The sequence below is a fragment of the Coturnix japonica genome, chromosome W (genome assembly GCF_054131305.1).
Source record: "Coturnix japonica strain WE chromosome W, WE-NBRP24, whole genome shotgun sequence".
NCBI classification, from domain to species: domain Eukaryota; kingdom Metazoa; phylum Chordata; class Aves; order Galliformes; family Phasianidae; genus Coturnix; species Coturnix japonica.
Window position 1 is genome coordinate 10,417,479 of NC_140701.1, and position 21,604 is coordinate 10,439,082.

The window sequence follows — 21,604 nt, forward strand, 5'->3', positions numbered from 1 at the left end:
TGCAATTTAGCTATCAGAGTTTTACATACGTGTATATATATGTATATATATATTAACCATGATGTAATAATGTAGAATAAGGGGTGGAATGTCATGGTTTTGTAATTTTGTAATTTTGCTATCAGCATTCCACATCATAACATCATGTAAAGCATGGATACTTATATTGAATGTGCAGTCCACAGAAGAAGACTACATATCCTAGAGAACAACACGGCCAGTGATAAGTCATGGGACCAGGACGCTATATAATCTTGTTCCCCAGCTGGAGTGTTCTTCTTCTTCTCTCGAACTTCTCGGAGAGTGGGAACCGTTCCAGCCGTGTCGCCTAGTGTTCACAGTAGGCCTCTCAGTTTTCGGGGACTCTCTCTCTCTGTTTCGTTCGATTTGTTAGCCTCAATTATATTATATTGTGTTATCTTGTATTTCGATATCATATTTATTAAAAGAATTTTTTCCTGCTTAGATTGCCGCTGTTTTTATCCCATTCCCCTTTTCCCCCTCCTTTCCGGGCCCCGGGGGGCCCTACGGGGTGGCTTCCCCTGTCACGGGCATAGGTAAATCTAAGTAACCCGTGACAATGCTCGACTCCAAAATCCCAGGGGTCGGCCTCTGATCTCTCCTGAGGCTCTTTGCCACAAACTCCAAGTGGGACCTTTCTCTCCAGCCGCAGTGTAGATGATGTTCTTCACATCCTGTCCCGTCCGGACTGGCCCCAAGGCCACGGCACGGTCTATCTCTTGTTTTATCTGCTCAAAAGCCTGCTGCTGCTCAGGACCCCATGAGAAATTATTCTTCTTCCGTGTTACCTGATAGAGGGGGCTCACTATGTGGCTGTAGTTTGGAACGTACATTCTCCAAAAGCCCACTACTCCCAGAAAAGATTGGGTCTCTGTCTTGTTGGTGGGCGGAGACATAGCAGTGATTTTGTCAGTCACATCTGCTGGGATGTGACGATGTCCATCTTGCCATTTTATACCTCAGAACTGGATTTCTTGGGCAGGCCCCTTCACCTTGCTGCTCTTAATGGCAAAACCGGCTTGCAAGAGAATTTGGATTATCTGTTTCCCTTTCTTGAAAACCTCTGCTGCTGTATGTCCCCACACTACAATATCATCAATATACTGCAAGTGCTCAGGAGCATTGCCCATGGCAAATTGTTGGGCTGTGCTTCCACCCTTGAAGTAAACGGTTCCATGAATACTGAATACCACTCCAGGTAAAAGCAAAATGTGGCCTACATTTTGCAGCCAATGGGATGGAAATGAAGGCATTAGCAATGTCAATGGTGGCATACCACCTAGCTTCTTTTGACTCCAATTCATACTGGAGTTCTAGCATGTCTGGTACAGCAGCACTCAATGGAGGTGTGACTTCATTCAGGCCACGGTAATCCACTGTCAGCCTCCATTCTCCACTGGTGTTACCCACTGGCCATATGGGGCTGTTAAAAGGCGAGTGAGTTTTGCTAATCACTCCCTGATTCTCTAATTGGCGAATTAGCTTGTGAATGGGGAGCAATGAGTCCCGTGGATTCATCTACATTAGGCACGTTAGCCAATTTGTCAATAATGTCGCTTTGTGTTCCCTCCATTTTGTTTAATCTTTGCACTATTTTGACAATGGCTGAAGTATACAGATTAACTTCTGTAGCGCTTATAAATAATTCAAGTTCCTGAAGCCTGCTAATTAGTTCATTCACAAGGGGTTTCCTTTCCCCTCTGCCATATACTAATGCAAGTGCACTGGCATGCTTTTCTGGAGCTGCCTTTATAAAGTCAGGCCACATTTGTCGTGGAACACGGACTGTCTCAGGACCATGTAATTGGTTTGGATCGGTAGAATTGAAGTGGGAGCTGTATAGCATTTTCACCAGAGCACTTTTTCTCTCAAAATTGGATACCTTTCTCTATATCAGTCCATTTCTTTTTCTCAGGCTCCAAGTCCCGTTTAAAGGGGTATCTATCTCTTACCGCTACCAGCATCCTCTTCCAGAAGGTGTAGGACTGATTTTGGCATGTGCCAATACCTCTGTCCACACGTGAGTCCTTGGAAATGCTACCCAGTTGGCGAGCTTCACTGCCATCAAGCCACGCACTGCTGGCACCATTGTCCCAGCATCAAAGTAACCAAGTGACCATATGTTCTTTTGGCTGACGTGTGAAATCCTTTCTTAGATCTCGAATTTCACTCATTTTAAAAGATTGATCAATAATGGTCATAATACTTTGCTTGCCTTTTGCTCTATCAAGAGTCCCAGGTGTTGATGGTGGCAACTGTGTTGATGAGGCTGCCCCATCTATAAGTTTGGACTCGAGAAATTCTCGTAAAGAAAATCTAGCTTTTGGCTCCTCTTCTTCTTATGACTCTGACTCTTGTATTATTTCCTCCAGGTAACCCATCTTCTTTTTCCTCTCTCCTAACTTCCTCTGCTCCTCTAACTTCTTCTGCTTCTCTAACATCCTCTGCTCCTCTAACATCCTCTGCTCCTCTAACATCCTCTGCTCCTCTAACTTCCTCTGGTCTTCTGACTCCCCCTGCTCTTCTGACTCCCCCTGCTCTCCTAACTCCCTCTGCTCTTCTAAATCCTTCTGCATTTTCTCTAACTGAGTTGAAACTCATTTTGTCTTTCGCTCTCTTACAGGGGCAACCAACATTGTATCTGGTGCCCCCGATGGCTGGTCCAATTGGACTACATGTGCCCCCTGTGGTGCATGGGCTGGAGGGTGCCGCACTCAGACTAGAGATTGTCGTACTTGGACTGGAGAGTGTTGTACCTGGACCGTAGGGCGTTATGCTCGGACCGGAGGGCATTGTGCTCAGTCTGGAGAGTGTTGTACTCGGACCGGAGGGTGTTGTGCTCGGACCGGAGGGCGTTATGCTCGGACTGAAGAGTGTTGTGCTCAGTCTGGATGGTGTCGCACTTGGGTTGGAAGGCATCGTGCTTGGGCTGGAGGGTGCTGCGCTCAGACTGGAGGGCGTCGTACTTGGACTGGAGTGTGTTGTACCCGGACTGGAGGGAGTTGTGCTCTGACCGGAGGATGTTACACTCAGACCGAAGGGCACTGTGCTCTGACCGAAGGGCGTTGTGCTCGGACTGGAGAGCGTTGTACCCGGACTGGACGACATTATGCTCGGACCGGAGGGTGTCGAGTTTGGATTGCATACTCTCATTCTCGGCCCTGAGACTCTCTCTCTCAACCTCTCAGGAATGGTATTGAATAAGGCCTGATAAGCATTAGCTAGGCCCCAAGTCATTTGTGCCTCCTTAGATCTGCCTGAGCCACAACATTCCTGTCTCAAATATGCGGTCAAACTCTCAGGATTCTTTAAGTGTTCAGGAGTAGAGCTCCATGACACTAGAGATGTCTGTCTTCTAAAAGTCTCTCCAAAGTCTCTCCACACTCCCTGCCACTCAGTATTCTCTGGTTCTAGGGAAGACTTCCTCCTGAGGTTATAATTCCAGATACTGAGTGAGATTATTACAATAACCAACAGTAAGTTCAGGGAGATTGATACGATCGACAGTGTGGTCCACTGGGCCAACCGGTCATTCAAAGACTGCTTAAAGGATGCAAAGAAAAAAGGAGGAGCACGCTCAAAACCCACCATTTCTGTACTATTAGTTGCATTAGTTGCTCCCTCTGGAGCTGCATGCAGATACCAAGTAAGCGTTGCTAACCATGCTTTCAATCCATTATACATTCCTATGGCTTCATAGGAAAAAATGGCTAGCTTAAGAATGGTCCAATATGTTTGGAGCATCACAAAAGAGGAACTAATGACATGCAGTCCCTTGTAAAACAAATTTACTAGAGAAAACTTTTTTTTTTTTTTCTTCAATAGAGAGGAAAAAAAAAAAGTCTAAAAAGCAAAGCTCAGCAGTGTTTACAAAATAAACTGGGGTATTGGCAGTCCACCTGGACTTTCAAGGTCAAGGGCCTCAGTAGCATAAAAGCATTCCCTAATGCAGAGAGCCACACCACCACCTCTCTTTCCTTGCCTATCCCTCCTGAAGAGTTTGTAGCCATCCATTGCAGCGCTCCAGTCATGGGAGCAATCCCACCACATTTCTGTTATGGCAACTAGGTCATAGTTTGCCTGCCGCACAATGGCTTCCAACTGTTCTTGCTTGTTGCCCATGCTGTGTGCATTAGTGTAGACGCACCTCAGCTGAGCCCCTCGCCTCTCTCCTAATACCTAATACTATCTAGTTTAAAACTCTCTCTACAAGTACCACCAGCTCCTGGGCAAGTATCCATTTCCCTTTTGGAGACAGGCAATTCCCATCAGCCAACCTCAGGCCAGGTGCCAAGTAGACTGCCCCATGATCAAAGAATCCAAAATTTTTGCATTTGCACCAGCCTCTCAGCCATGCATTTATAAGATGACTTTTCCTGATCATCTCAGTGTTTGTCCCAGCCACCAAAGGAATACTGGCAAACACTACTTGTATGCCCGCTCCATCAACTAACTTCCCCAGTCTCCTAAAATCATTTTTTATAATCCTCAGGCTCCTGTCAGCAATCCCATTGCTGCCGGCCTGAACTATCAATGAAGGGTAATAATCAGAATAGCGGATAAGGCTGGGGAGTTTTCTAGAAATATCCCTGACCCAGGGATCAGACTAATCTACAGACTACGATGGAGAAAAAGAAAAGGATAACAATTTTGCCAAATATATATATACACAGAACAGAACCTTCCACTCTCCTCTCTGAGCCCTTTCCATCAGTTCTCAGCTGGCTTCTCTTCCATCCCCAGGCAGACCTCAGTGCACTCTCACAAAAAGCAGACTTTCCTCATCTTCCTTGCCCATCCGTCATAAAGAGTCCATATCCAGGTTGGTACAGTTCAGAGGTGGGAACCACCCCAACATGTCTCTGTGAGCCAAACGAGACCCTAGGTCTGGAAAGCCACAGAGATTTCGAGCTCACTGAGTGATTGTTTGTGGTCCTCTCATTAATGTAAAGACTCATCAAGAGCATCCCCTTCCAGAAGCATGATTTGATTTAGCCTGGCTGGGCCTTGCATCTACATCGTGGTACTGGTGTTCAGAAAGTGGCACACAGGTACGAGACCCATTGTGGGGCTCACAGTTGTTCATCAAGCACTGAGACTACCAGGGCATGTCTTTCCTGAAGGTCCTCAGCTGCATTTTCCAGCTGGCTGGGAGTGTGCTGGACACCCCAGGGAACTGCCATTCAGATGAGAGCCCAGATCAAATGAAGGTGTCATCAGTGAGAGAATGTAGGTGTGTCACAGTTGTGGAATGCCTTAAGCTCTGGAATTTTCAGTAGATGGGGAACAGAGAAAGATCCGTCTCTTCTCCTGGTGAGCTCATCTATTTGGTCAGCTAAATAACTCTGCGGTCTCAAGTGCCCATTACGCACAGGATCACAGAATCATAAGGGTTGGAAGGGATGTCCATAGATCATGGAGTTCAAGCCCCCTTCCAAATCAGGTTCCCTACACCAGGTAGGCGTCCAGGATGGTCTTGAGTATCTCCAGAGAAGGACACTCCGCAGTACCCTTGGACAGCCTGTTCCAGTGCTCCATCGCCCTCACCGTAAAGAAGTTCTTCCACACATTCGTGCAGAACTTCCTATGCTCCAGCTTAGTCCATTTCCCCTTGCCCTGTCTCCATGTACCACTGTAAAGAGACTGGCCTTGTCACTATGGCCCCCACACCTCAGATATTTATAAATCTGGATTAGATCCCCTCTCTGTCAGCTTTTCTCAGGGCTAAACAGACCCAGCTTACTTAGTCATTCTTCATAGGGGAGATGCTCCAGGCTCTTCACCATCTTTGTGGCCCTTTGCTGGACTCTTTCCAAGAGATCCCTGTCTTTTTTGTACTGGGGAGCCCAGAACTGGACGCAATATTCCAGATGAGGCCTCACCAGGGCAGAGTAGAGGGGGAGGATCACCTCCCTCGACCTGCTGGACACGCTCTTTTTAATGCACCCCAGAATGCCATTGGCCTTTTTAACCACGAGGGCACACTGCTGCCTCAGGGCCAACCTGTCATCCATCAGGTGTCCACCCAGGTCCCTCTCAGCAGAGCTCCTCTCCAGATACTCATCCCCCAGCCTGTCCTGGTGTATGCAATTATTCCTCCCTAGGTGCAAGACTCTACACTTGCTTTTGTTAAACCTCATCTGGTTTCTTTCTGCTCAGCTCTCCAGCCTGTCCAGGTCTTGCTGAATGGCAGCACAGCCTTCAGGCGTGTCATCCAATCCTCCCAACTTTTTTTTATCAGCAGACATGCTGAGGGTGACCAATATCCCCTTGTGAAGGTCACTGATGAAGATGTTGAACAAGACTGGATGCAGCACCAACCCCTGGGGGACACCACTGGTTACAGGTCTCCAGCCAGATTCTGCACCACCACCGATGACCCTGTGCGCTCTGCCAGTCAGCCAATTCTCGACCCACTTCACTGTCCACTAGTCTATTCCACATTTCCTCAGCTTTGTTATAAGGATGTCGTGGGAGACAGTATCAAATGCCTTACTGAAATCAAGGTAGACTACATCCACCACTCTCTCCCCATCCACCCAGGATGTGAAAACATCATAGAAGGCCACAAGGTTGGTCGAGCACGACCTCCCCTTGGTGAACCCATGCTGGGTACTCCTGATAACCTCCTTTTCTCCCAGTTGTCTAGAGATGGCATCCAGCACAAGCTGTTCCATCATCTTTCCAGGGACAGAGGTGAGGCTGACTGGCCTGTAACTACCTGTATTTTCCTTCTTGCCTTTTTGAAGACTGGAGTGACATTGGCTATCCTCCAGTCTTCAGGCACCTCCACCGTTCTCCAAGATGTCTGAAATATGATAGAGAGCGATTCAGCAATCACCTCTGCCAGCTCCCTCACCACCCATGGATGCACCCCATCGGGTACCATGAATTTATGAACATTGGTGTGGCAAAACTCTTTCCTGACTAAAGAGAAGTCCCTCAGTCCCCAGACCCTCTCAGTAAGCTCTAGGTTCTGGGATTCCTGATGGAGAGCTTTTTCACACAAGACAGAAGCAAAGAAGGCCATCAGTATCTCCATCTTCTCAGAATCCCTTGTTACCAGAACACCCCCCTCACTTAGTAGGGGACCCACAGTCTCCCTAGTCTTCCTTTGACTGCTAACGTACTTTAAAAAGCATTTTTCGTTATCCTTTTGTCACATTCAATCCCAGGTGGTCTTCAGACTTCCTTGTTCCATCCCTGCAGGCCCTGACTACATGTGGTCAGACACTTTTTCCACATTTCAAGGACCTTCTTCTTCCCTTTCAGTTTCTGCATGAGCTCCTTGCTCATCCACAAACAAACCACAAAAAAACAAAACAAAAAAAACCAAACAAACAAAAAAAAAACAACCAAGAAAACTTGCAGCGACTCGGCACGGACTCAGATGTGAACGATCCAAATCGTTTATTACAAGTTCTCACATCCCTTATATACCTTCACAAGTTGTTATTTTCTAGCTTTCCCATCCGCCCTTACAACTTTCCCAAACACCTTATATGTCAACAAAGCATTCTACAAAACACTTTTCAACTGTCCATGCAGGCACATATCCAATCAGAGCTGTGAGACTCTTCTTCTCCTTGCAGAGGTGTCCTTGGTTCCCATGCTGTTTATCTTGCTCCACAGCTGCTGCTCTGAACAGCTTTTCTTGTATCCCCACAAACAAACAATAAAGGAGAGCTTGATTCAGTAGAAAGCTGCATTACAAGTCATGAATTCCAAAAGATGGGCAGTTCACTGCAGTTGAAACACATCTGGTCATCACTTTCTTTACCACATCCCTGACCTCCCTGTTCCTCATTCTGTAGATGAGGGGGTTAACTGCTGGTGGCACCACTGAGTACAGAACTGCCACCATCAGGTCCATGGATGGGGAGGAGACAGAATAGGGATTCAGATAGGCATAAAAGCCTGTGATGATAAATAGGGAGACCACGGTCAGGTGCGGGAAACACGTGGCGAAGGCTTTGTGCCATCACTGCTCAGAGGGCACCTGCAGCACAGCTATTAAGATCTGCACATAGGACAACACTATGAAAACAAAGCAGCCATAGAATAAACTGGCACTAAAAATGATAAATACAACTTCCCTGAGATTTGATTCTGAGCAGGAGAGCTTGAGGATCTGGGGGATTCCACAGAAAAACTGGTTGACAACATTGCCTTGGCAGAGAGGCAGTGAAAACGTACTGGCAGTGTGCAGAAGAGAGAGGAGAACCCCAGTGCCCCAGGCAGCTGCTGCCATGGTGGCACAAGCTCTGCTGTCCATCAAGGTCCCGTAGTACAAGGGCTTGCAGATGGCAACGTAGCGGTCATAGGACATGATGGTGAGAAGGAAATACTCTGCTGAGGCAAAGAAGATAAAGAAAAAGAGCTGTGCAGCACATCCTGTATAGGAGATGGCCCTGGTGTCCCAGAGGGCATTGGCCATGGCTTTGGGGAGAGTGGTGGAGATGCATCCCAGGTCAAGGAGGGCAAGGTTGAGGAGGAAGAAGTACATGGGGGTGTGCAGGGGCTGGTCGCAGTCTACGGCTGTGCTGATGAGGCTGTTGCCCAAGAGGGCAGCCAGGTAGATGCCCAGAAAGAGCCAGAAGTGCAGGAGCTGCAACTGCCGCGTGTCTGCCAACGGCAGCAGGAGGAACTCACTGATGGAGCTGCTGTTGTGCATCTGCTGTTCCTGGGCTTGGAGTCCTGCTCAGAGTGCAGAAGATAATGACAATTCCAGACCATTCTCAGAGACACTCCTCCTGGTATACTATAAAAGTTTTCCTTTCCCTTTGGAAATCCCATACCCGGCACACAGCCCCTGGGGCACAGCAGGGACCCTGCTCTGCAGGACAGCCCTGGGCACCCGCCTGCAGCCCCGGCTGCACAGCCTGCAGCCGTTCTGGGTCACGCAGCCCTCAGGGCTGTGTTCTGACGCTGCATCACAGAAGCCCTCAGCTGGAGCAGAAGGCTTTTTCCACAGTAAAGAAACATGAAGTGCCTGCAGCCAGATCTGCTATGGGATGTCCCCAGTCTAGTGATCCCTCCTGAAAAAGAAGCTGTGTTGCCTACTGTAAGAGACTTACCATGTCGTTGTCTGTGTGCAATGCTCCTGCAGTGAGCTCACAGCCTGCTCACACCATACACACTTTGTGAGCTCTCTCTCCCTTCTCTTCTATCCTCATGTCACCTGCAGCTCATGCCCCAGCCCTGCTGTGCTGTGCACAAGAGCTTCTCCTTGGCACAGAGTTCTCTCTGCAGCGCTGCCCACTTGTATGATCTCTCTGTGTCCCAGGAGCCTGGCCCAGCTCAGCAGCAGAGGATGTTATTTTTGTCTTTCCCCCTCGTCTTCCCTGAGATGTCCCTGGGTCTTCTTGGCCAACAACTCCTGAAAAACAACAGCATCCTGACCGTACTTTGAAATCTGTTGAATTAAACACCGGATTTCAAGTGGTTGGTGATTAATTCCAGACATGTGGTGAGTCCTCCCGTAGAGTGCTGAAACAAATATGGTACACAGACAAGGACAGGGAATCATAGAATCATAGAATGACCAAGGTTGGAAAAGTCCTAAAAGATCATCCAATCCAGCTGTTCACCTATCACCAACAGCTGCCACTATACCATGTCCCTCAACACAACATCTAGTTGTTCCTTGAACACTTCCAGGAGACTTGCAGAATCGAACTCCATAACCACAAAGTAGTTCTAAAGCAGGTATGTTTAATGAGTGATGAGCATACACCCTGGTGTAAGGGGGATAGCTCCACCTCACTTGCACACCATTATGAGAAAGTGTGCTGCAAATATAGGCTGAACTAATACATCATCAATAGCTGTCAGGAATTGGAATACATATTCATTACATTCCTGAGACCCCATTAGCATGCAGTCCCTCCCCCCTTGTGCGCATGGTGAGTCGTGGGGATGGTGGGGGATGAAGGCTCATCGTCTTCCTCGCTGTAAACTTTCAACTCTGTAGGAGGGGCAGCCCCCAAACTGGTTCCAGTTTGCCCTATGGACATCTAATCACCTCACTGTTCTCAGGCTGTTGCATCCTTATGGCCTTTATCCCCCTTGTTATTGCACTCAGTGTCTGCACTCCCCATTCTTCTAACAGCTTTGACATAAACGATCTTTTCACTCTTCCTGTCCCAGTTTCTGTGACAGTTTCTTTCTCTCCCTTACTGTGGGGCCCTTTTCTCATCCTTCAGTTGGTTTGGTGATTCCCCTGTTTACTGTCATAAAGATACTGGGTTTTTGAAGGCGAGTTTTGCACATGCGCACACAACACACAGAAACCCCCACTTTGTCCATCTTAGCATAGCATCCACGTAATTTCAACACCTGCACAAAAGTAGGACAAAAATATCCTTTTTATGCATGTCTGTGGGTGTATTTGTAATTCTGGCATAAGCAAACAGTTTCACTGATGAAAGTCTTAGACTTAAATCTGGTGTCAAATTTACAAAGTATTAGGTTGTGCATTTCTGAAATGCACTGTTCTGGGGAACAAAATAATAATTAAAAAAAAAAACACAACCGAAAGACAGTCAAAGAGACAATAGATGGCCACACATATTGCCATGCCTAGACAGGATTTCCTGTTCGCTCTAGGTCCAGGGTTCTTGACTGCATGTCTGTCGGTGCTCAGTCGAGTTAGAGAGCTCTCTTAGTTTCTTGTAGCATCAGTGTAGTCTCTATTGTGTTCAGCGTACATCTTATATAGCATTGACTTACAAGCAAGACATTCCTGTTCCTCAAACAGTTCTTCTAATCAGTTAATTGATCCCAGCTTCTCCCAAACAACAGTGATAAAGGATGAAAGGTTTCTTAAGAATAACAGGATTAACAATGCATATCAGTGGAACCTCCTGTCCATCCTTAGAAGCAAACAGACACTGCTTGCTCTTCTCTCACACTCTGGTCTTCGAGGGTTTCACAGTGATAAGGTCTACCAAAGACTCTGATAAGCTCTTTGGTGACTTGCTCGCAGTAAAATCCACCCCCACGCATGTCATTCCAGCCTGTCTCCCCAAATGCACCAAATCATGGCCAAAATCAGTTTCTGGTGTTTGCTAAGGGTGGCATGGTATGTTGATACTGAGGAGGGAGATGATTCTTGCCTGCCAAAGGATGTGTCAATTGCCAGCTCTCTGACATGCCCATGCCTTACACCCACACCACACTCATTGGCCACGGAAATAAATGAGTTGGAAGTAAATTTTCCTTCAGAAGACTTTTCCATCCAAAAATGCTGATTAGACTGAATTGAAATGTTCCACGGAAACGTTTCGATTCCGCCAAAGCTTTCAGTGGAAATAATCAGGCCTTGGCTAGGCTGTCTGACAGGCAAGCTTGCCTTGCCTGCTGCCAGCTCACCCACCTGCCTACGTATCATTGGCCTTAGGCACTCTGGCTGCAAGTTTTCCCAGCCAACAGGCTTCTGTAGGGCAAGGCACCAGCTTGGTGTTGGCTCTTGCCATGCTCCCTGCATGGGGCAGCACCATAACCATGTGCTCCCTCACCTCTGGAGATGGAATTCTGATTCTGAAAGTTTATTTTGATTCCTTACTTGTGATTTATTTATTTATTTTCTTGTATATTTTTATCCCACTGAAAATAGTTGTGTCTTATTTTGCCTTTCAGTTCAGATGTGTTGTCAGGTGTTACGCACCACAAAGTGGTGTCCATTCATTTATGTAGGTAAGATGGTTTCTAGCACCAGGAACAAGTTCTGAAAAGACATTAGTGGGTTTTCTTCCCCATTTTACCCTTCCTGCTCACAATCTTGGCAGTCACACCTGTGACATTACATTAAAGTCCCTCTGCAGTGCTGTGCCTGCTCCTACAGATATTAGGAAGAGCACAAGCATGGTCTGAACGATGGGAGTGTTTGGGAGGAGTCTTGGGTTAGTTTGCCGGAACAACGCATTGTTAATACCTAATGCAGACAACCTGAATTCCTCTTGTATATGAAGAACGTGTTTTTTTCATGTAGTTTTTCAGCTTCCCCCCTTTTTTCTTCACGTGCAGTGGGGTTGATAGTAAAAGACCACAATAACACGTGTCTACTTCTGGTCTGCTGTAAATAGATGTGTGTGATGGCACTCTATGCTGGGGCATCATGGCTTGTTCAGCTTCTCTGTTGGCTGTGTTAGTCACATAGTTGTCATGATGCTGAACAAAACAAAAATGCCTAGATAGCCAAAAGAGATAAAGAGATAGAAAGGGGAGAGGACACTGGTGATCTCAGTGCAATCAATAAATATTCATGGACTGGTGATAAGATATGTTGGAATGCAATAGATCTGCACTGGCGGTGTGATAGATTGTTAGATAATGTTGATCAGATGTGAGTACCAATGGTTTATCATGTCCTCTGTTAACACTGTGGCTGCTGAAGGTACATGTTCCACCCCTCCCTTGTAAGATGGATAATGTGAGAATTAGAAAGAGTTTTAAAGAATAATACAAAGTAAAAAAAAAACAACAAGGGGAATAAGGGTAGTTGAGATAAGGAGTGAGGGAATGGTCAGCAAGAGAAGAGAATCTGAGGAAACTGATGGAGAATAGAATCAACCGTAGTGTACTGAACTCACTCTGTGCTAACTTCAACCTGACTTTATCTCATCAGTGACTCAGCCCTTGCTCAAACACTCTGAGATCAGCAGGTTTCAGTATTTGGGGTGTTGGCAGTGGGTGAGGAGAGATGGCAGAGCTGGATGCATCTGCGCTGGGGATGGGGAAGGAGAGAGGCTGTCCTGGTTTGCAGGGCCAGTGCACTGTGAGACCTACATGTGTACTGGTATGTAAACAGAAAGAACATCAAGCCTTTCTTTCTACTTTCTCTGGGAGGAACGTGTGACACAGAAGATAATTTTTGTCCTATCTCTGCAACTCACTGAGCCAACGTGAACATCCACTTTATCTTCTGATGTTGGCAAAGGTAAGTTGCCCTTAGCTCTCGAGTATATGGGACAACCTAACGGGCTTGAGAGAGAAAATACTTTAGTGTATGAGTAGTTCTTGTCACTGGAGGCTGTAGACTAGGAAAAGAGAGAGGAACATTTTGGTTTTCATCAGACTGAGGTTCTGAGGTTGTACCAAGGAGGTAATTCAGGTCTCATACCTGAATGGTTGCATTCAGATCAAATCCACCTCCCCTTCAGGTTTAGATAAGGGCTGTGCCCCCACAGGGCTGTTTGTTTTATCTTGTGGACAAGGTTCGCTGTGTGAGTTACAGTATGGCTTTCAGATACCAGAAGATGCTGAGAGATAAGCATTTCTTTTTGCTGTATCACACAGCTCTGATCTCCTCCTTCCTCTTCTTCCCCTGCCTTCACAACACTGCAGACCACACCTCACCAGCATGGATCATGCACTGAACCCAGGGCAGGGGTAGAACAGTACTAGCCCTGATAGAAAAATAGAAAGATGGACTGAGATATGTATAGATGGAAGTGTTGGATGGATGTGATAGATGGATAGAAGCCGAGCCGCTTTCCACCATCTATCAGCACTGCTTGTTGACTGGTGAGGTCCCAGAAGACTGGAGGCTCGCCAGTGTGACTCCCATCTACAAAAAGAGTAGTAAGGAGGACCCAGGGAACTATAGGCCTTTTAGCCTGACCTCAGTGCCACGGAAGGTTATGGAGAAGATTGTCTTGAGGGAGATCACTCTGCACATGCGGGGCAACCAGGGGATCAGGCCTAGCCAGCATGGGTTCACAATGGGCAGGTCCTTCATGACCAACCTGATCTCCTTCTATGATTAAGTGACCCGTCTGGTGGACAAGGGAAAGGATGTTGATGTTCAACAAGACCAAGTGCCAGGTCCTGCAGTTCAGCTAAAACAACCCTGGACGGCGCTACAGGCTTGGGGCAGAGTGGCTGGAGGACTGTATAGAGGAAATGGACCTGGGGGTATTGATTGATGCTCGGCTGAACATGAGCCGACAGTGTGCCCGGGTGGCCAATAAGGCCAAGGGCATCCTGGCTTGCATCAGAAACAGTGTTGCCAGCAGGAACAGAGAGGTGATTGTTCCTCTGTACTCAGCTCTGGTGAGGCCACACCTCGTGTACTGTGTCCAGTTTTGGGCCCCTCACTGCAAGAAAGACATTGAGGCCCTGGAACTTGTTCAGAGGAGGGCAACCAAGCTGGTGAGGGGTCTGGAGCACAGGCCTTATGAGGAGAGGCTGAAGGAGCTGGGAATGTTCAACCTGGAGAAGAGGAGGCTCAGGGGAGACCTCATTGCTCTCTATAACTTCCTGAAGGGAGGATGTAGTGAGCTGGGGGTCGGCCTCGTCTCATGTCATTAGTGATAGGACCAGAAGGAATGGTTTCAAGCTACCGCAGGGGAGATTCAAGCTGGACATTAGGAAATATTACTTCTCAAACAGGGTGGTCAGGCACTGGAATGGACTGCCCAGGAAGGTGGTGGAGTCACTGACCCTGGGGGTGTTCAAGGAATGACTGGATGTTGTGTTGAGGGACATGGTTTAGGGAGAGCTATTGGTAATAGGTGAAATATTGGACTGGATGATCTTTTAGGTCTTTTACAAACTTGGTGATTTTATGATTCTATGACATGGTGTAAGGAACCTTCTTTGGTAGGGGGGTTGGACTTGGTAATCTCTGGAGTGTTGTACAGAGCCAAGGCCATGGTCAGTGGAGGGCTCAAGGTGCTGGAAGGGAACAGAGTGAGGACAGATGCCTTAAAGTGGCCAAAGGGTCGTTCTGTACCATCTGACAGCAAGCAGGAGGAGTACTGGAAGGGGTGGGAGTTCATCTAGCTCTGTTCTGCTGCCTAGGGGCCAGCTGGGCATCAGTGTGGTAGTGCTGTGCAAGGGCTTGTGCGTCAATTGTTACGTACTATTCCATATGAAAAGATATGTAGTGGTAACTATTACACCTCTCCTTTTATCTCTCTTAGTAAATAGCTTCATTTCAGCACACAAGTTGAACTTTTTTTTCACTCCAGTTCTGTTCCCCATCCCACTGGGAATGGGCAGTGCACAATCACTGTGTGATGCTGAGCCACATGTTGGGTTTAACAACCACGATCATTTTGGTGCCCGATGTGAGGCTCCAAGGGTTGAGATAACAGCACATTTGTCCAGAGCGAGATAACTCAGGGCTCCGTGGGAGCTGGAGAATTGCTGGCCATGATGCTGATTGTTTCCCTCTTTGTGGAGCTCATTGAACCTTCTCAGGAAGTTTCACTGCACATCTCCTTGCTTGGTGTTTGTTTTCCCTGCTGCATTTTTTGTCAGATCTGGATGCTGGATTAGGTTATTTATTTTGCTATGCTGTTTGACTTTGGTTATGTCATGACAAAACTTGCAGCTGACAAAATGAAGTTTTGTGCAAATTCATCTCAGTTGTCATCTTTGGGTTTTGGAATCTATATTGTGTGGGAATACAAGAAAAGCTGTACAGAACAGCAGCTGTGGAGCAAGATAAACAGCATGAGAACCAAGGACACCTCTGCAAGGAGAAGAAGTCTCACAGCTCTGATTGGATATGTGCCTGCATGGACAGTTGAAAAGTATTTTGTAGAATGCTTTGTTGACATGTAAAGGTGTTTGGGAAAGTTGTAAGGGCGGATGGGAAAGTTAGAAAATAACAACTTGTGAAGGTATATAAGGGATGTGAGAACTTGTAATAAATGATTTGGATCATTCACATCTGAGTCCGTGCCTCAAACGCTGCAATACTGTATAGCTTCTGTATTTCTTCATTGATGATCTTGATGAGGGCATTGAGTGCACACTCAGTAAATTTGCAGACAACACCAAGTTGGTAGGGAGTGTTCATATGCCTGAGGGGAGAAGGGAACTACAGAAGGACCTGGATAGCTTGTTGAGTCTTCTCATGAAGCTGCATTGCACAGCTCCTTGCTTGCTGCTTCTTTTCCTTGCTGCATTTGTCAACTCTGAGGGCTGGATTAGGGTATTTATTTTGGTATGCTGTTTGAACTTAGTTTGTATCATGATAAAATTGGCAGCTGACAAAGTGAAATTTTGTGCACATTGAGCTCTGTGGTCCTCTTTGGGTTTTAGAAGTAATATTGTCGATATGATTAGGAATTACACATTTTACATAGTCTCCTCTGGGAGCCCAGGGGTGTTCAAGGAACGACTGGATGTTGTGTTGAGGGACATGGTTTAGTGGGAGCTATTGGTAATAGGTGAAGGGTTGGACTAGATGATCTTTTAGGTCTTTTCCAACCTTGGTGTTTCTATGATTCTATGACTGAGGTTAAACAATTATTCAGGAATATCAGTGAGATATCTGCCACAAGGTGAGAAGGCTCTACATGGCAGGGGGTGTGGGACGGTCTGGGCAGCTGCCTGGAGCGGTGAGCACCCCCAGGTCTTTGGAACTTCATCTCTGAGCAACTGAAGGATCCTGAGAAACTGGTAGAATATTGGGGGCAGGTCTGCAGTGGCCCTGGTAATCCCAAACATGCACAAATGACTGCAGTGTGCCAGATCTAGAGAGTTGGATCTGCTGACAGTGCTGCAGCCTCTGCAACTCCTGGTACAGATTCTGCAGCAGCTCCAAGGTTTTGCTTCATGCCCTGTGGTTGCTCCAAGCTCTGGGACAGATCCCGCTGTCACTCCACCCCTCATAATGAGCTCTGCAGTCACTCCTGCTACAGGTCCTGTAGCTATTCCAAGTATTGCGATAAGAAAATGCAACAAATGCCACCCAAGGGAGGTGCACTGTGCCAGGAGGTACAGCTCTGTGGTCTCTCCAACCCCTCCAACGAGCCCAGTGGCTGCTCCAACATAATCACATGTCCTTATGGTGGTTCCAGCTCTGGCAATGAACTCTGAGGTCCTTCAACTCCTGCAACAGCCTGACTTCTTCACTGACACTTCAGCTCCTACAGTGAACCCTGTGGCTGTTAAAAGCCCTGCAACTAGTCCTGGACTTGCAAACAGGTAAGAATAGGGATTAGTTCATATATGCTTGCAACAGCAAATGTTTTATATGTGTGAAAATATACTAAATATATTATATATTTATAAATACATTTGTCATAATTATTATCCTTTTCTTTTTATCTCAACCCATAAACCTTAAACCACAGCACTGTCCTGAGTCGCTTACTGATCTCCATGGGACTATTCCATCTGATCTGGTCACACACTGAAGAGCACCAAAAGATCTCGAGGGCTTCTCAGGGAGCAGTTCCTGAGGTATATTCCTTACACCAGCTTTGGAAGAGGCCTCCAGTTCTCTGGTGCTGCTCTGAAGTGACCCTCTTGTTATGGCAGTGCCAGCAAGGAGACCAGCTCTGACACAGCCATTCATATTGCTGCCTAATGACTGCAGCCCTGGAGTGCTGTTGTAGAGACCACAGGACAGTTGTGAGACACACATGACCTTCAGGCCTGCACAAATGAGAGGACTTCAGAGCACTGCAGCACTGGAAAGAGAGCAGGAATGAAAAGAGCCTGTTGTGCTGCTGTCCGTGGCTGTACCTCCCCCAGGCCATGACAAAGTAGGAAGAGAGAAAAGGTAAGGAAAAGTCTACTTTGAAAGCATTTTAGGTATCCCTTAACCTATTCAGGGAATGTGGTTCCGGGTTTACATGAGCTATTGGAGCGAGAAAACGGAAATTAGTGAAGTGAAATAAATTTTTATTTAAAAGTTCAATAACATTTTTTTTGTGGATTGCTATATGACACACAATCAGACAATCAAAGATGCATAACACATGAAGAAGCATCACTGGAAATCATGTGAGGAAGACGTGCACTTTATTGAAGATGGAATAGTGTGTATTGCAACACCTTCCTGAGAGCGTGCTTGATCTCCCTGTTCCTCATGCTGTAGATAAAAGGGTTCAGTGTTGCAGGAACCACTGAGTACAGAAGTGCCACTGTCAGATCCAGGGGTGGGGAGGAAATGGACGAGGGCTTCTGGTAGGCAAAAGAAGCAGTGCTGAGAAACAGGGAGACCACGACCAGGTGAGGGAGGCACGTGGAGAAGGCTTTGTTCCATCCCTGCTCAGAGGGCATCCTCAGAACAGCCTTAAAGATCTGCACATAGGACACCACTATGAAAACAAAATAGCCAAACCCTAAAAAGGAACTAAAAATGTTAAGCACAACCTCCCTGAGGTGGCGGCTGAGCAGGAGAGCTTGAGGATCTGGGGGATTTCACAGAAAAACTGGTTCACAACATTCCCTTGGCAGAGAGGCAGTGAAAACATACTGGCAGTGTGCAGAAGAGAGAGGAGAACCCCAGTGCCCCAGGCAGCTGCTGCCATGGTGGCACAAGCTCTGCTGTCCATCAAGGTCCCGTAGTGCAGGGGCTTGCAGATGGCAACGTAGCGGTCATAGGACATGATGGTGAGAAGGAAATACTCTGCTGAGGCAAAGAAGATAAAGAAAAAGAGCTGTGCAGCACATCCTGTGTAGGAGATGGCCCTGGTGTCCCAGAGGGCATTGGCCATGGCTTTGGGGAGAGTGGTGGAGATGCTTCCCAGGTCGAGGAGGGCCAGGTTGAGGAGGAAGAAGTACATGGGGGTGTGCAGGCGCTGGTCGCAGGCTATGGCTGTGCTGATGAGGCCGTTGCCCAGGAGGGCAGCCAGGTAGATGCCCAGGAAGAGCCAGAAGTGCAGGAGCTGCAGTTGTCGCGTGTCTCCCAGCGGCAGAAGGAGGAACTTGCTGATGGAGCTGCTGTTGGACATCTGCTGTTCCTGGTCTTGGAGTCCTGTTCAGAGTGCAGAAGATAATGACAAGTCCAGACCTTTCTCAGTGACACTCCTCCTGCTGTACTATAAATTTTTCCTTTCCCATGGGAAAATGATCATTCAGCTCCACAACTTGTATTTATTTTCATGACCTTCAGCATCTCTTAAGGAGTAGAAGATTAGGGAGCTCTTTCTTTCTTCTCATTTCATAATTGTATTCCAGCCTCCTGGATATTTTCCTCTTTACTGCAGCTGCTCTTCGAGACCCCAGCCCCAGCCTCTGTACACTTTAAATTGTCTCAGAGATATCAGCCTGTTAACAGGACAAGTGAACTATTAATGTCTGCAGAAAACAACTGTAACTGAAACAGACTGCATCCTTTTAGGAAGGAGAGGCTGAAAGAACAACCTGTGAACAACTGTTCACAAAACTCTGGATGGACTGAAGAAATATTTGGGAGTCTCAGAGCTGTGTTCAAAGTTGACAACCCATTTAGATATCTACCACCAATCCTCTTTCCTTCCCTAAGAACAGGAAATGGAAAATCCCTGCCTTGGCTCTCCTGTTGCAAAGGGCCCTAGGAAACATACAGTTTTGCAGTGGAACTGTGATCCCTTTGCCCCAGGTAGCAGCTGTGGCAGCAGAAGCCCTGCCGGGGGGCTTCTTCCCCCCACATGTCTCCCCGCAGCACCCTGGGCAGCTCAACAAGCAGGCTGCCTTCAGAGCTGTGCTCTGACACTGCATCACTAAAGCCCTCAGCTGGAGCAGAAGGCTTTTAACAAAGTAAACAAACATGCAGTGCCTGCAGCCAGATCTGCTACGTGATGTACTAGATTAAGTTACCCCTCTATGAAAAGCAGCTAAATGGTCTGCAGTGAGACTTACCTTGTCATTGTCTGTGAGTGAGCTCACAGCCCGCTCACACCGTACATATCCTGCAATCTCTCTCCCCTTTCTCTACTCTCCTTCAGTCACTTTCTCATGGTTTAATAATTTTGTAATTTTGCTATCAGTATTCCACATCATAACATCATATAAAGCATGAATAATTTTACTGAATCTGCAACTTACAGAAGAAGAATACATCTCCCAGAGAACAACACGATAGGTCACGGGACCTGGACTCTATATTAACTTGGTCGTAGAACAGACTGACGTCTTTCGAGTACTGGCATTCAGGGGAGTGTGTGGGAGCCTTCAGCCGTCTCGCCTAGATTTCACAGTAGGCCTCTTGGTTATGGGACTCATTCTCTCTCCTATTTTGCTTGATTCGTTAGCTCAATTTTCAATTATATTGTATTATATTGTGTTATCCTGTATTTCGATATAGTATTTAGTAAATAAGTGTGCCTCCTTAGATCGTTGCCGCTGTTTTCTTTTTCCTAATTAACTTTTTTTCCTTTTGGCCTAGGGCCCCTGCGGGGCCCACGGCCCCTGCCACGGACGCAGGTGGATTTTTCGTTCAAACCATGACAGATTTTGGTGGAGAATGCGGGCAATTTGAGTTGCTGTTTTTCTGTGTTTTCTTCTGTTGCTCTTTTAGTTGTTAACAGAGCTACAAGTTTTTTTCCTTGTTAAGGAGCTATCTTAGGTTTGCGATTCTGCACCTGTGAGCTTGACCTTGAAAGGCCAGGCGGACTGCCAATACCCCGGTTTATTTTATAAACACTGCTGAGCTTTGCTTTTTTACTTTCTTTCCCTCTCTATTGAAAAATAAATAAATAAATAAATAAAAAAAATGCTCCCTCTACTAAGTTTGCTTTATAAGGTACTGCATTTCATTAGTTCCTCTTTTATAATGCTCCAAAAATATTGGACTATGTTTAAGCTAGCCTTTTTTTCCTATGAATTTATAGGAATGTATAATAGATTGAAAGCATGGTTAGCAACGCTTACTTGGTATTTGCATGCAGCTCCAGAGGGAGCAACTAATGTAACTAATGCAACCAGTAGTACGGAAATGGTGGTTTTTGAGCGTGCTCTTCCTTTTTTCTTTGCATCCTTTAAGCAGTCTTCGAATGAACAGTTGTCCCAGTGGACCACACTGTCAGTTGTGTCAATCTCCCTGAACTTAATGTTGACTTTTTTACTTATTGCTTCTTGGATTTATTACATTTGTTACATCAGGAGGAAGTCTTCCCTAGAATCAGAGAATACTGAGTGGCAGGGAGTGTGGAGAGACTTTGGAGAGACTTTTAGAGGGCAGACATCTCTAGTGTCATGGAGCTTTACTCCTGAACACTTAAAGAATCCTGAGTGTTTGACCGCATATTTGAGACAGGAATGTTGTGGCTCAGGCAGATCTAAGGAGGCACAAATGACTTGAGGCCTAGCTAATGCTTATCGGGCCTTATTCAATACCATTCCCGAGAGGGAAGATTTTGAGGTTGAGAGAGAGAGTCTCAGGGCCGAGAATGAGAGTATGCAATCCAAACTCGACACCCTCCGGTCCGAGCATAACGTCCTCCAGTCTGGGTACAACGCTCTCCAGTCCGAGCACAACGCCCTTCGGTCAGAGCACAGTGCCCTTCGGTCTGAGTGTAACATCCTCCGGTCAGAGCACAACGCCCTCCGGTCCGGGTACAACACTCTCCAGTCTAAGTACGACGCCCTCCAGTCTGAGCGCAGCACCCTCCAGCCCAAGCATGATGCCTTCCAACCCAATTGCGACACCTTCCAGTCTGAGCACAACACTCTCCAGACCGAGCACAATGCCCTCCGGACCAAGCACAACACTCTCCAGACTGAGCACAATGCCCTCTGGTCCGGGTACAACACTCTCCAGTCCAAGTATGACACCCTCCAGTCTGAGCGCGGCACCCTCCAGCCCGAGCACAATACTCTTCAGTCCGAGCATAACGCCCTCCGGTCCGAGCGC

At 46.9% G+C, this 21,604-nt stretch overlaps 2 pseudogenes; both read right to left on the reverse strand.

Annotated features, from left to right (window-relative positions):
* Positions 1–7,729: 7,729 nt before the first annotated feature.
* Positions 7,730–11,028, reverse strand: LOC146754501 (olfactory receptor 14C36-like; annotated as a pseudogene).
* A 6,758-nt stretch (positions 11,029–17,786) lies between these two features.
* On the reverse strand, positions 17,787–18,722 carry LOC146754502 (olfactory receptor 14J1-like; annotated as a pseudogene).
* Between the last annotated feature and the right edge of the window lie 2,882 nt (positions 18,723–21,604).